Here is a 12,157-nt window from a genome sequence, read left to right as displayed (position 1 = left end):
GATCTTTTTGACAAACTGTGCCCGGGTAAATATTTTTCGAAGTTGGACCTAGCAGATGCGTACTTGCAAATACCAGTGGACGAAGAATCCCAGCGCGTTTTGGTGGTTAACGCGCATCTTGGTTTGTATCGATTCAAACGACTGCCATTCGGGTGTGCATCCGCCCCTGCATTGTTTCAGCAATATCTACAAACTGTTTGTGCGTCGGTCCCTACTGTAGCAAACTATCTGGACGATATTGTGATCTCCGGAAAGACGGAAGAAGAACATTTAGCCAATCTCAGAACATTATTTGAGGTCTTGCGACAAAATGGTCTTCGCTTGCGGAAGGACAAATGTGTGTGTTTTGCTCGTGACTTACCCTATCTAGGACATGTACTGAATGCCCAAGGCATACATCCCAGTCCAGAGCACCTCCGTGCTATACAAGACTTGCTTTCGCCCCAGAATTTGAAGCAGCTACAGAGTATGCGGGGAAAAATAAATTACTATCATAAATATGTTCCCCATGCCTCTTCCATTTCAGCTCCGCTTCATCGCTTACGCCGTAAAGGTGTTCCGTTCGTCTGGACGACGGAATGCGAACGCGCCTTTCGCCAGTTGAAATCAGCGTTGCTTTCCAATACTTGCCTTACGCCATTGGATCCCCGGAAGCCCCTTTTGTTGATGGTGGATGCATCGGAATTCGGGATCGGTGCTGTGCTTGCGCACATAGATGGTTCGCAGGATCGCCCTATTGCTTTTGCGTCCAAATTGCTCTGGTCTGCGCAAAGAAATTATTCACAGATCGAGAAAGAAGCATTCGCTCTCGTATTTGGTGTTACAAAGTTTCATGATTTCTTGTATGGTCGTCACTTTGCCATCATCGCTTACCACAAACCTTTGACATCGCTTTTTGATCCGACCAAGCCTGTACCTCCACGTACAGCGCAGAAATTCATTCGCTGGTCTATTTTCCTCTCGCAGTACCGCTACGATATCTTGTATCGGTCCACTGCTAAGCACGGAAACGCCGATGCGTTGTCCCGTTTGCCTGTTGCTGAGGATAGAGCATTCGATTCCTCCGAACTTGCTTGCATGTTCATTGATTCGGAAACCGATGACGTGGTCCAATCGTTTCCGATTGATTTTCGTCGTGTAGCTACAGCCACAGCTGCCGACCCTGTCCTTGCTACCGTTCTGCGTTTTGTTGCTACGCAATGGCCCTTGTCAAAGTCACGGATCGGAGATCCGTTGGTTCGCCCTTTTTTGCTCACAAGGAGAGACTTTTTGTACGACGTGGTGTTTTGCTGTTGCGTTCTGATAATAATCAGTCCAGGATCGTGGTCCCACGTTCGTTACAGTCCTCTGTCTTACGGCTTCTCCACCAAGGACATTGGGGTATAGTGCGAACGAAACAACTTCTCGTCAGCACTGTACTTGGTTCGGAATCGATGCCACGATTACGAATATGTGCTCTTCTTGCATGGTGTATGCCGAACAACAATCAGCACCACCGCGGAAATTCTTTGCATGGTCAAAAGCCATTTCCTCTTGGCAACGTTTACACATCGATTTTGCTGGTCCATTCTGGAATGCTCGATGATTGGTTGTGGTAGATTCATTCAGTAATTTTCCTTTTGCTGTCCGGATGTCTTCCACGACGTCATCTGCCACCATCCAAGCGTTATCCGCTATCTTTTGCATTGAAGGTATTTCACAGGCTATTGTTTCCGACAATGGCTCACAATTCATGTCGGCAGAATTTCAGTCATTCTGCAAGGCCAATGGTATTCAACATCTGACGTCCGTGCCGTTTTCGTCACAGTCAAACGGTGCCGCTGACCGTTTGGTCAGGACTTTCAAGTCACAGATGTTGAAGTTGAAAGAGTCGCATTCACGGGAGGACGTGTTATGGCTCTTTTTGTCCTCGTATCGCTCTCAGCCTCGAGATGGTCGCTCGCCGGCTGAGTTGCTTCACGGTCGCCCTAATCGCACCTTGATGCCTTTGCTACATCCGCCGCATCAGGTTCCTGTGCAGCGGGAGACACCTGCTTTTGCTCCAGGCGACGTTGTCTACTACCGCAACTATCGAGGTTCATGGCGTTGGCTCGCAGGGCGCATTCTTCGCTGCCTCGGCCGCGCGATGTATCTGGTTTTGGGGGCCTCTGGTGAGGTGCGTCGGCATATCAATCAGCTGCGCCTCTGTCGTCGCACGGGATCTGCCGCTCCCCGACTGCTTTCAGCGACGGTGCCGTCCGGTCAGCGCCCTGGGGACCCATCTACTGGCTCGCCTCAGCCCCTGGTGTTACCGATGCTGCCTTCCATTTTGCCCCATGGCGACGCGCCGCCGCCGCCGCCGCCGCCTGTTCTCCCGCCGACGACGTCCGCAGTGGACGCGTCGCTGCAACCGCCGGGCGCTTCCCTGGGTCCCACGCCGCCGATCGCTTCCCGTGACCAGTTGTCCTCCGCCATGGAACTCTTGCCCGGTACGGACCATATGTCGTCTTCGCCCGTCGGATGCCCCGGCCCGATGGAGGTCGACCCTTCTGCCCCTCCTGTCTCTCTACGGGCGCATACACCGCATGTTGGTGTAGACCCTCGAGCAGGTTTTCAGGCGTTTCCTAGCTCCCCTCGGTCCGAATGGCAGGGTGCGGGTGACACAGCCACGCCTGTTGTTAGGCTCCCCAGCTCGTCGCATACGTCAACATGGGGTCCTCCCCACGGCGGGCGGAAGCCTTATGCCTCGACCGTCCGCCGATTTGCGGGGGAGGAATGTGGTGTCACCGCCAGACACCACACTTGCTAGGTGGTAGCCTTTAAATCGGCCGCGGTCCGTTAGTATACGTCGAACCTGCGTGTCGCCACTATCAGTGATTGCAGACCGAGCGCCGCCACACGGCAGGCATAGAGAGACTTCCTAGCACTCGCCCCAGTTGTACAGCCGACTTTGCTAGCGATGGTTCACTGACAAAATACGCTCTCATTTGCCGAGACGATAGTTAGCATAGCTTTCAGCTACGTCATTTGCTACGACCTAGCAAGGCGCCATTACCAGTTACTACTGATGCTGTAAAACATGTACCTTCAAGAGCGATGTTCACCATTTATGGATTAAAGTTAAGTATTCCACAGCTACGTCCTTTTTTGCTAGTCTAATTTCCTTGACCTGTTCTAGACCTCACGCCAGCCTGCGTGAGCTAAAACGCATGCCTTTCGGCTTCCTCTCATAGTGGGTTGGCTCTCTTGCCAATCCACAACAAAAACAATACATGAACCAAATCAAACCGAATTACTGCCAGGTACAGGATGTCAGTTGACAAGTATTTAGTTAAAACTACTCAAGTTATGGAAAATGAACTACGAAGAAGGTTACCTTCTGTTTAATGGGAAGCAGGAGGTATTTAGGTAGATCGCTTTCGAATGGTGTACCCCGAAATTCAATTAACTTTAGAAACAGAATACCGATTCCTTAGCTACCTATATGTAATTATTTGCGAATTCAGTGGCAAGCATATTTGCAGCTTTAGGAAATAGACGTGAACCGACATTACAATCCAAGTGAAACTCCGTCATACCATGAGATACCAGGAAGCCATGTTTCGTTCAATGCTGCTCACAATCAGGATGTTCCGTCTGGCCTTATCACAGGACGAGATTAGAAAAGAGATTCGTGCTCTAAAGCACCGGGATAGGCCAAATAACTACCACAGCTCCGCAGCCAGTCAAAACGAAGAGCGAAAGAGCCTAAATAAGAAACACAAGTACGTTAGCATGACATATCACGGACTAAAATGCGACAAAACAGAGAAGTCTTTAGGTAAAACTATGTGAATAGTTACTTCCAAACCACAGAACTACTTAGGACAGAGAATAAGATGTAATATACAGGTGGACGGCCAGAGTGGCCGAGCGGTTCTAGGCGCTACAGTCTGGAACCGCGCGACCGCTACGGTCGCAGGTTCGAATCCGGCCTCGGGCATGGATGTGTGTGATGTTCTTATGTTAGTTAGGTTTATGTAGTTCTAAGTTCTAGGGGACTGATGACCTCAGAAGTTAAGTCCCATAGTGCTCAAAACCACCACTAATACACAGGTGTTCAAAACTGTAGCTTTCACATGATTTGTCACTGCGAAGTAACATAGCTAGATGACACATCGACCTTGCATAGAAGGAACAGCTACAGCACGGCACGGCACGGCACGGCACGGCACGGAAGGTAACTCGAAGCAATACGTAAAGAGACGGACGGAACTGACACTTTTATTCAAGGACAATAATAAGCCTGAAATTACCGAGGCTTATGATGGTTCCCTGGACATTAATAAAGGCGGGTATGGTTCACAATAGAATGTGTGATAACAATGGATGACAGTGCATACTCTGCAACATGGTACCAAACTGGTTACAATGTCGGTAGGGAGTTCTTTCGGCAGGGCATTCCGTCTCTCCAACAGTAAGGCTGACAACCACTCGATGGACGATGGTGCAAATAGTCGAGCTGTCATACGTTTCCCCAAGACATCTCACACATGCTCTATGGGTTTTAAGGCGGTGGAACAGGCAAGTAAGTCCATTCGCTGAATATACTCTCTTTCCAAGAACTGCTCCACCTGCGCAGTTCGATGTGGTCGCACAATGTCGTCCATAAAAATGAAGTGAAATGAGGCACCGGTGGACGGAGTACAGTACCGCAATAACTGTGACCGGAGAGTGAACCACGTTCAGAGAGTTGGAGGTTAGCACGCCCATGCAACTTTGCCTTCCTACACCATAATACCTGGAGCACGAAAACGGTCATAATCTAAGACGTTAACGGGTGATTTACGTGTTCATATCATGCACCGAGTGAAAATATGTGATGTGTCAGGGAATATTGTCAGATGTGATCGTTTTGGTGGTACAGGTCTCATGGTTTGAGGAGCCTTAATGTTGCAGGCGTGCTGACCTCCAAGTCTTTGAACAGGATACGCACAACAGTCGAAGTTATTGTAACACTGTAATCCTTTCGCATGTGCGTCATTTCAGAGGAGGATTCGGCCCTGACTTCATTTTTATGGATGACGGTGCGCAACCTCGTAGAACTGCGCAGGTAGATTAGCTTTTGCAAGGAGAGGATATTCGACGAATGGACTAGCCTACCCATTTCCATGACTTAAATTCCATCCAAGAGTTGTGGACTTCCTTGGGAAGACGTATCGCAGCACGCCCAGAAGCACGAACACCATCCAAAAGTTGGCGACGGCGTTGGTAGAGGAATGGAACCTCCTACCTCAACAACTTCTTACCAGCCTAACGGCCTGTGTGAAAGAACGTTGTAGTGTATCCACTGCTGTTCGTGGTGATCGCGCACCCCATTTAAAATCCATAACCTTCCTTTTTTTAGTGTCCAGGGGATCATCATCGATCGCAATGACTTCAGTGTAATTATTGTGTTTGAATGAGGTACCTTCTGTTCCATACTGTGGCAGTGCTTTCAAAGTATGGTCCAAGTTTCATCGAACGTTATTACTTGGCCGTGACACGTCATTCGAAAGTTAGTTTCCTTCTTAATTTCAGTAAAGCAGTGTATTTCACGCGGAAATATAGTTGCATGCATTTAGGCATCTATAGGCGAACGTGTGGGGACAGCCAAAAGCTATATATTGTGCATCACGTTAGAACCTGTAAATCGCGTTTTAAAGAACACTTTCATGCAAAAAATAAAACCAAAATGGACACACATATGTCAACATAATCACTCGTATGGACATAAGCTGCTAACAGCCGTGTACCGCAAGTCTCTAGAGAAACGGAAGGTTCCAAATGATTGGCAAAGAGCAAAGGTAGTCCCAGTCTTCAAGAAGGGTCATCGAGCAGATGCGCAAAACTATAGGCCTATATCTCTGACATCGATCTGTTGTAGAATTTTAGAACATGTTTTTTGCTCGTGTATCATGTCATTTCTGGAAACCCAGAATCTACTCTGTAGGAATGAACATGGATTCCGGAAACGTCAATCTTGTGAGACCCAACTCGCTTTATTTGTTCATGAGACCCAGAAAATATTAGATACGGACTCCCAGGTAGATGCCATTTTCCTTGACTTCCGGAAGGCGTTCGATACAGTTCCGCACTGTCGCCTGATAAACAAATTAAGAGCCTGCGGAATATCAGACCAGCTGTGTGGCTGGATTGAAGAGTTTTTAGCAAACAGAACACAGCTTGTTGTTCTCAATGTAGAGACGTCTACATTCTTTCCGGCGGTCGTTCTTCCCGCGAACAATATGCGACTGGAACAGGAAAGGGAGGTAATGACAGTGGCACGTAATGTGCCCTCCGCCACACGCTGTTGGGTGGCTTGCGGAGTAGAAATGTAGATGTAGATGTAGAAATAATAAATAAAATCCGATGTGAGGCCGTATGCAGATATGCAAAAAGGAATATTGTTCGGAAAGAAAAGAATCAGACAATATTCCGAATGAGGACAACGCGTATCCTCGGAATGCCTATTTCAGTATATGCGATAGCTTTCTATGGTGAACCTAGAAAGGCTGATAACTTCCAGATTCCGTACACGTGAATACCCCTACTTGTTGGGTGGCCGGCACGACAGGCTGGCCGCAGATTGCTGACTGAACACGAACACCACTGGTACATTAGACGCTCAAGGTGCTGCACGTGGTATCCTCTGGGGACTGCCTTCACTTGCTCTTCTGAAACCTTGTACTACTTAAAATTTTAAAACTTTTTATGCAGCAACTAATATGTATTAAGTTCAGTATATTAAGTACATGTAATTTTACTGTGTATTTTGCTGAAGAATATGCTTTAAAATGTTAACTTATCGTGAAGATCGTTTTTACTATATAAGAGCCCGAAAGTGTGTAGTGAGCCACGTAATAAGATATGCATAACTTTCTTTGTAGTTCAGTTGCCACAACATCAGTGGTCTTAACTGAATCTTTTCCAACTGACTGCCTGCGCTGCGGAGTAATTTTGAAGAAATTGCTTCATGTTGTTTTATTTTATTTTGCATTCTGCCCCGTATTATATTTTGTCACTTTACACCTATAATTGTGATACTTCTTTCCTTTTATCTAATTAATGGATGTAAACCGGATATCCAATTTGAAAAGTGATTAATTCTGTGTTTCTTTTTCTATACGTACTCGAAATTTCTTCACTGTGTATATAAATCCTCCCCATTTGTAATTACTCTGGCGTGACTGTTTATGACTGTGTGAACACTGAATGAAGTTTTTGCTTACTGAGAGCTGAGGATCGCACAGAGTCGGTTTCTTGCTCATGCGACTTCCTGGTACGCCTACTATTAGGTGGGGTGTACAGCTCCAGTGCAGACGGCTTCGCCATCGACCGGATGCTCAATCCTGGAGCCATTATAAGGTTTTGGCGCACAGATTTCATTTGTAACTTTAAACTGAATTACCCACAATTCAATTTTCTCATGCCATTTGGAATCTGAGATGGTTTCCTGCAGGTGAAACACTGACGCTTAACATGTCGACTGCAATACCGCTATTGTCTGCGGACATGGACTACGTGCGAGCAATCGTCCCTCGTGGTCACGCCGGTTTCCATTAAATGATGAGAACCAGTATGATTAGGAGACCAATTAAGGGTATATGTGTTTTATGTGTTATTTTAAGATGTAAATGTTTTATGGTAGCACACCGTTACTTTCGCTGTGAACTTCTAACTAATTCATAAACATTTCTTCCTTTGTTATTGGCATATAAAAAGAAGTTTTAAGCTGATCCGATAACTAATTAATCGATACTACTCTTTGACAGCAATATAATGGGAGTCATAAGTAGATCTGAATATTTTATGGTGAAATGTTTCACGTCTAATTCTATGAATTTCTAGTAATGATAAAGACAATACTCTTTCTAGGTAGCTTCAGATATCGTTTTCGGGGCGTGTGGCTGTAATGACAAGTAATAATCAGCAATAACAATGCTACGTTCTTTTTTCATTGTGGGGATCTATGGACGGTGCTTGCAAGGCAGTGTCTTATTTACGAAATATTATCACTGTTATCAAAGTTATTTTCACCCGAATAATGCACTAAATAATAATTGTTTTGGATACCGGTTGTATAAGCAGTAACTTTTCAAGAAACGTAAAATAAGCGAAGATCGAAACCTAATAAATTATTTCTCCTTGGCAGTAGCGTCTTGCTATCAAAATGGTTGTATACATTCGTTAGTGAAGATGAAATAAATGTCCAAGGATGTTGACAGTGTTTAGTGGTAGAAGCTGTTACAGAGGAAGTAAAGGGGTCTGATTGTTACTTTCTTACTATTCCATCAACAGGTGAAGAAAGAAATGGCTTTGCTATTGAACATAAATACAAACATTATCTACAGCTAGAAATAAACGTTTGTAATTTATAGTCAGAATACTTAGATTAAATGTGCAATCACAGATCACAGAGGCGAATCTTTTCACATCCTTTTCGGTGAGCCAATTTAGGACTGTTTGTTTTTTTCAAGTGTCTGGACACATATAATAGAACTACCGATAATTTTTGTCTCTTTGCTTTCGACAGAGCGTACGGCGTTTTCAGAAACTACAAATGGATTTCGTGAGTGTATGAGAAAGAAGCAAGCGACGTATAGTTTCCAGAAGTATTTCCTTAGAGAGAGAATAATACATATTATAATACTGATTTGTTTTTGTAGGCATCATCTATTTAGTATTATTAATGCAGTTCCTTCGACTTTTCAGCCCTTACATTTAAATGCAATGTAAGAATCGAAGCTGTGGAAAGAGAAAAGTTTGATTGAAAGCCACACTGCTTTACTTCCCCTGATCATAGTGGAAGATGTATGCCTATGTACATTCCCAAAACAAAAGCAGTTATTGCGGGACCCACCGTTTGATGGGGAATACTAGTTAAAGTGCTACTTGGCGATTTTTGCCAAACAGGTGACGCTGACACACAAGAAATACAAAAATGGGTGCCGAAGATGTCCGTGAAGGAATTAAGAATTTTAAAAGATGTTGCTTCAGAGGTTTTATTTATTGACTGATTCAAATAGGATATGGCACTGGCATTGTCAATGTTTTAAAGTTTCGTCAAAGACAGCTATGCCAAAAAACCAAGAAAAAGTGTATATTCTACAAGAAGGGCGCAAGTTTATTTCATCGAATGTTTTCTCCTCAAACAAATCTTCGCGTCTTGTCTACAGTCAAAGATTATATTTAAAAGACAATACTTCGTTGCATAATGCGTGGTAGCTCAAATGGAACAGTATCAGCAAATAGAAACTAGTGCTAGCTTTGAAAACCGGAATTCTAAACAATTTCCCAGCATTTTAGGCAATAAAGTGTTTTTAGTTTTTATCATTAAGGCTAAATAGATAAAATAATAGTAATGACTTCGTATACTAAACTTACATTATTATACATCTTAATCTACTGAAAGAGGTGTTGAAGTGCTTACCTTTCGAGAACTGCATCGTACATTTCTTGACACATTGATACTTTTCGAGTCCTGGTGATGGTACTGGTAAACAAGGAAGATCGATTTCAGTTTAAGCGGCTTTCAAAATATATCTGCCCGAACTCTGTCAGTTACACTGGATCGGCGATCTTAATCAGATTCATCCACTGCGACAATATTGTCTCAACGTCAAAATTTTGAAATTATTTCATTTCTGGGCCAAATATAACGCGTTTAAAGCTAAAGCACTGAAGCTTTTAAGACATCAATTTTATCGGCATACTGACTGCGAATGACTGTAGCTGCTTATAATCTCACAGCCCTAAAGGTTCACAGCGAGGACGAGGCGGAAAAGAAGTCGCAAGATCATAGTAATGTTTCAGCAAATGTAGTAAAAGGAGACTGCCTTCGAAAAACTAGTTAACTTAAAATCGTTACGTTGACAGTTCACTTCTTTTACAAATTTAAGTCAGCCACAGCAAGCAGAGCGCCGTAGGGGAAGGTTTGTCGTCGCTTAAGCAGAGTGTGTGCTGTAGGTACTAAACTTCCGTCGAACTTGTCGGAAAGCCGTACTGTCCACACGTCAGAGCGGCCGAAGTGGTAGGGCGACCATCAGGGCTCAGCAACGCGGACGGCGCTGGAACGCTTCGGAGAGCGGGCGGGCTGCACGCATCCAAATGAGCCGCCCCACCTATCAGCTGGACAAAAGGTCCTCAGGCAGGCCCTTCATTGGCACTAATCGAATCAGCATCCATTTGCCTCGCCCCGCGGATCGCATTCAGCGTTGGCCTCGCTAGTCGCAACTCCCGTGTCCCGCAGCTGGAGCAGCACACGGCCCTGTCGAGTTTGTACGCGTTACTTTCACTAGTCCCTTTCTTTACTCAAGAGCACAGTCCTGCTTCAGAAATCACAAGTGTAGGTTATCTTACCAGCTTCCACGTTAGAGCTGTTCGACGCACTGTGATTGGATGTAGACTACACTCCTCAACTTGATGTGACAACAAATCGGTAATGTACTTTGTTGACGTCACCGGGAGTGTGATGTGCTCCTACTGGCAAGAGGCGTCTTCTTGTAAGTAGAGAACAAATACGTTTAGGATAGCAGTCGGCGAATCCGAGACGAAACCGGCGCGCACACTCGTTACTGCTGGCCGTCGTGGTCCGCTGTCGGCTTGGCGCGCCGGACCCGTGGCGCCGTCGGCGGCGGCGCTGTGGTGGGCCAGTGCGGTCTCACCGGCGGGACGGCGTCTCGTCGTGTGCGGACGCCGGCCGCCCAGACGCCTGCGCCAACTGCGCATGCGTGCCGCTACGCCGCGGGTGCGCGCGACCGCTGGCGGCCCTGCCCTCTCCTCGTGAATCTGCCCAAAATCAGAACCGCAGTCTAGCGGAAGGCCACTGCGCTCCGCTTTAATTTCAAGCTCTTGCCCAACAAGATTATCATACCGTAGGAGGAAATAGCAAAGTGGAATCGATGCTAAAATTACTAATAACCAAGTCGTAACGCGGCGACTTTGTCAGGCATAAAACGCACGTGACAAGGCCACAACATCTATCCAGTCCAGTACTCGTCACAAAGAAAGAGAGAGTGATAAAATTAATCCTTTTATTCTTATCACAGATTCGAAATCCAAATAAAATTCCGACTAAACTGATACGTACTCAGCCCAGTCGATTAATTAATTAACAACTCTTCAAAAATAGTTAGTGAATTTTCCCAACCCCATAGACTACATCAAGGTTTGGGATACATAGAAGACCATGGATTAGCGTACCCAGGAAAAATTTAACATTCTCCTTTCAAGTAATGTACGCTACTGGCCATAAAAATTGCTACACCAAGTAGAAATGCAGATGATAAGCGGGTATTCATTGGACAAAGAACTGACATGTGAGTACATTTCCAAGCAATTTGGGTGCATACATCCTAGAAATCAGTACCCAGAACAACCACATCTGGCCATAATAACGGCCTTGATACGATTGGGCATTGTGTCAAACAGAGCTTGGATGGCGTGTACAGGTACAGCTGTCCATGCAGCTTCAACACGATACCACAGTTCATCAAGAGTAGTGACTGGCGTATTGTGACGAGCCAGTTGCTCCGCCACCATTGACAAGACGTTTGCAATTGGTGAGAGATCTGGAGAATGTTCTGGCCATGACAGCAGTCGACTATTTTCTGTATCCAGAAAGGCCCGTACAGGACCTGCAACATGCGGCAGTGCATTATCCTGCTGAAATGTAAGGTTTCGCGGAGATCGAATGAAGGGTAGAGCCACTGGTCGTAACACATCTGAAATGTAACGTCCACTGTTCAAAGTGCCGTCAAAGCGAACAAGAGGTGACCGAGGCGTGTAACCAATAGCACCTCATACCATGACGCCGGGTGATGACGAATACACGCTTCCAATGTGCGTTAACCGCGATGTCGCCAAACACGGATGCGACCATCATGATGCTGTAAACAGAACCTGGATTCATCCGAAAAAATGACGTTTTGCCATTCGTGCACCCATGTTCGTCGTTGAGTACACCATCGCAGGCGCTCCTGTCTGTGATGCAGCGTCATGGGTAACCGCAGACATGGTCTCCGAACTGATAGTCCATGCTGCTGCAAACGTCGTCGAACTGTTCGTGCAGATGGTTGTTGTCTTGCAAACGTCCCGATCTGTTGACTCAAAGATCAAGACGTGGCTGCACGATCGGTTACAGCCGTGCGGATAGGAG

The 12,157-nt window shown here is 45.7% G+C and overlaps 1 protein-coding gene across 1 annotated transcript in view; it reads right to left on the bottom strand.

Moving 5' to 3' along the window:
• LOC126474486 (neuropeptide F receptor) overlaps positions 1 to 10,649 on the bottom strand; it is a 319,149-nt gene extending 308,500 nt beyond the window's left edge. The window contains exon 1 of the mRNA XM_050101959.1: positions 9,431 to 10,649. The gene's annotated coding sequence lies outside the window, so the exon portion shown is untranslated. The remainder of the gene's footprint in view (positions 1 to 9,430) is intronic.
• Positions 10,650 to 12,157: the final 1,508 nt, after the last annotated feature.

This window comes from Schistocerca serialis, chromosome 4 (genome assembly GCF_023864345.2).
Source record: "Schistocerca serialis cubense isolate TAMUIC-IGC-003099 chromosome 4, iqSchSeri2.2, whole genome shotgun sequence".
In the NCBI taxonomy this organism is placed as follows: Eukaryota; Metazoa; Arthropoda; class Insecta; order Orthoptera; family Acrididae; genus Schistocerca; species Schistocerca serialis.
Note: the sequence above shows the minus strand (reverse complement) of the source record. Positions and strands in the feature narration are given on the sequence as shown.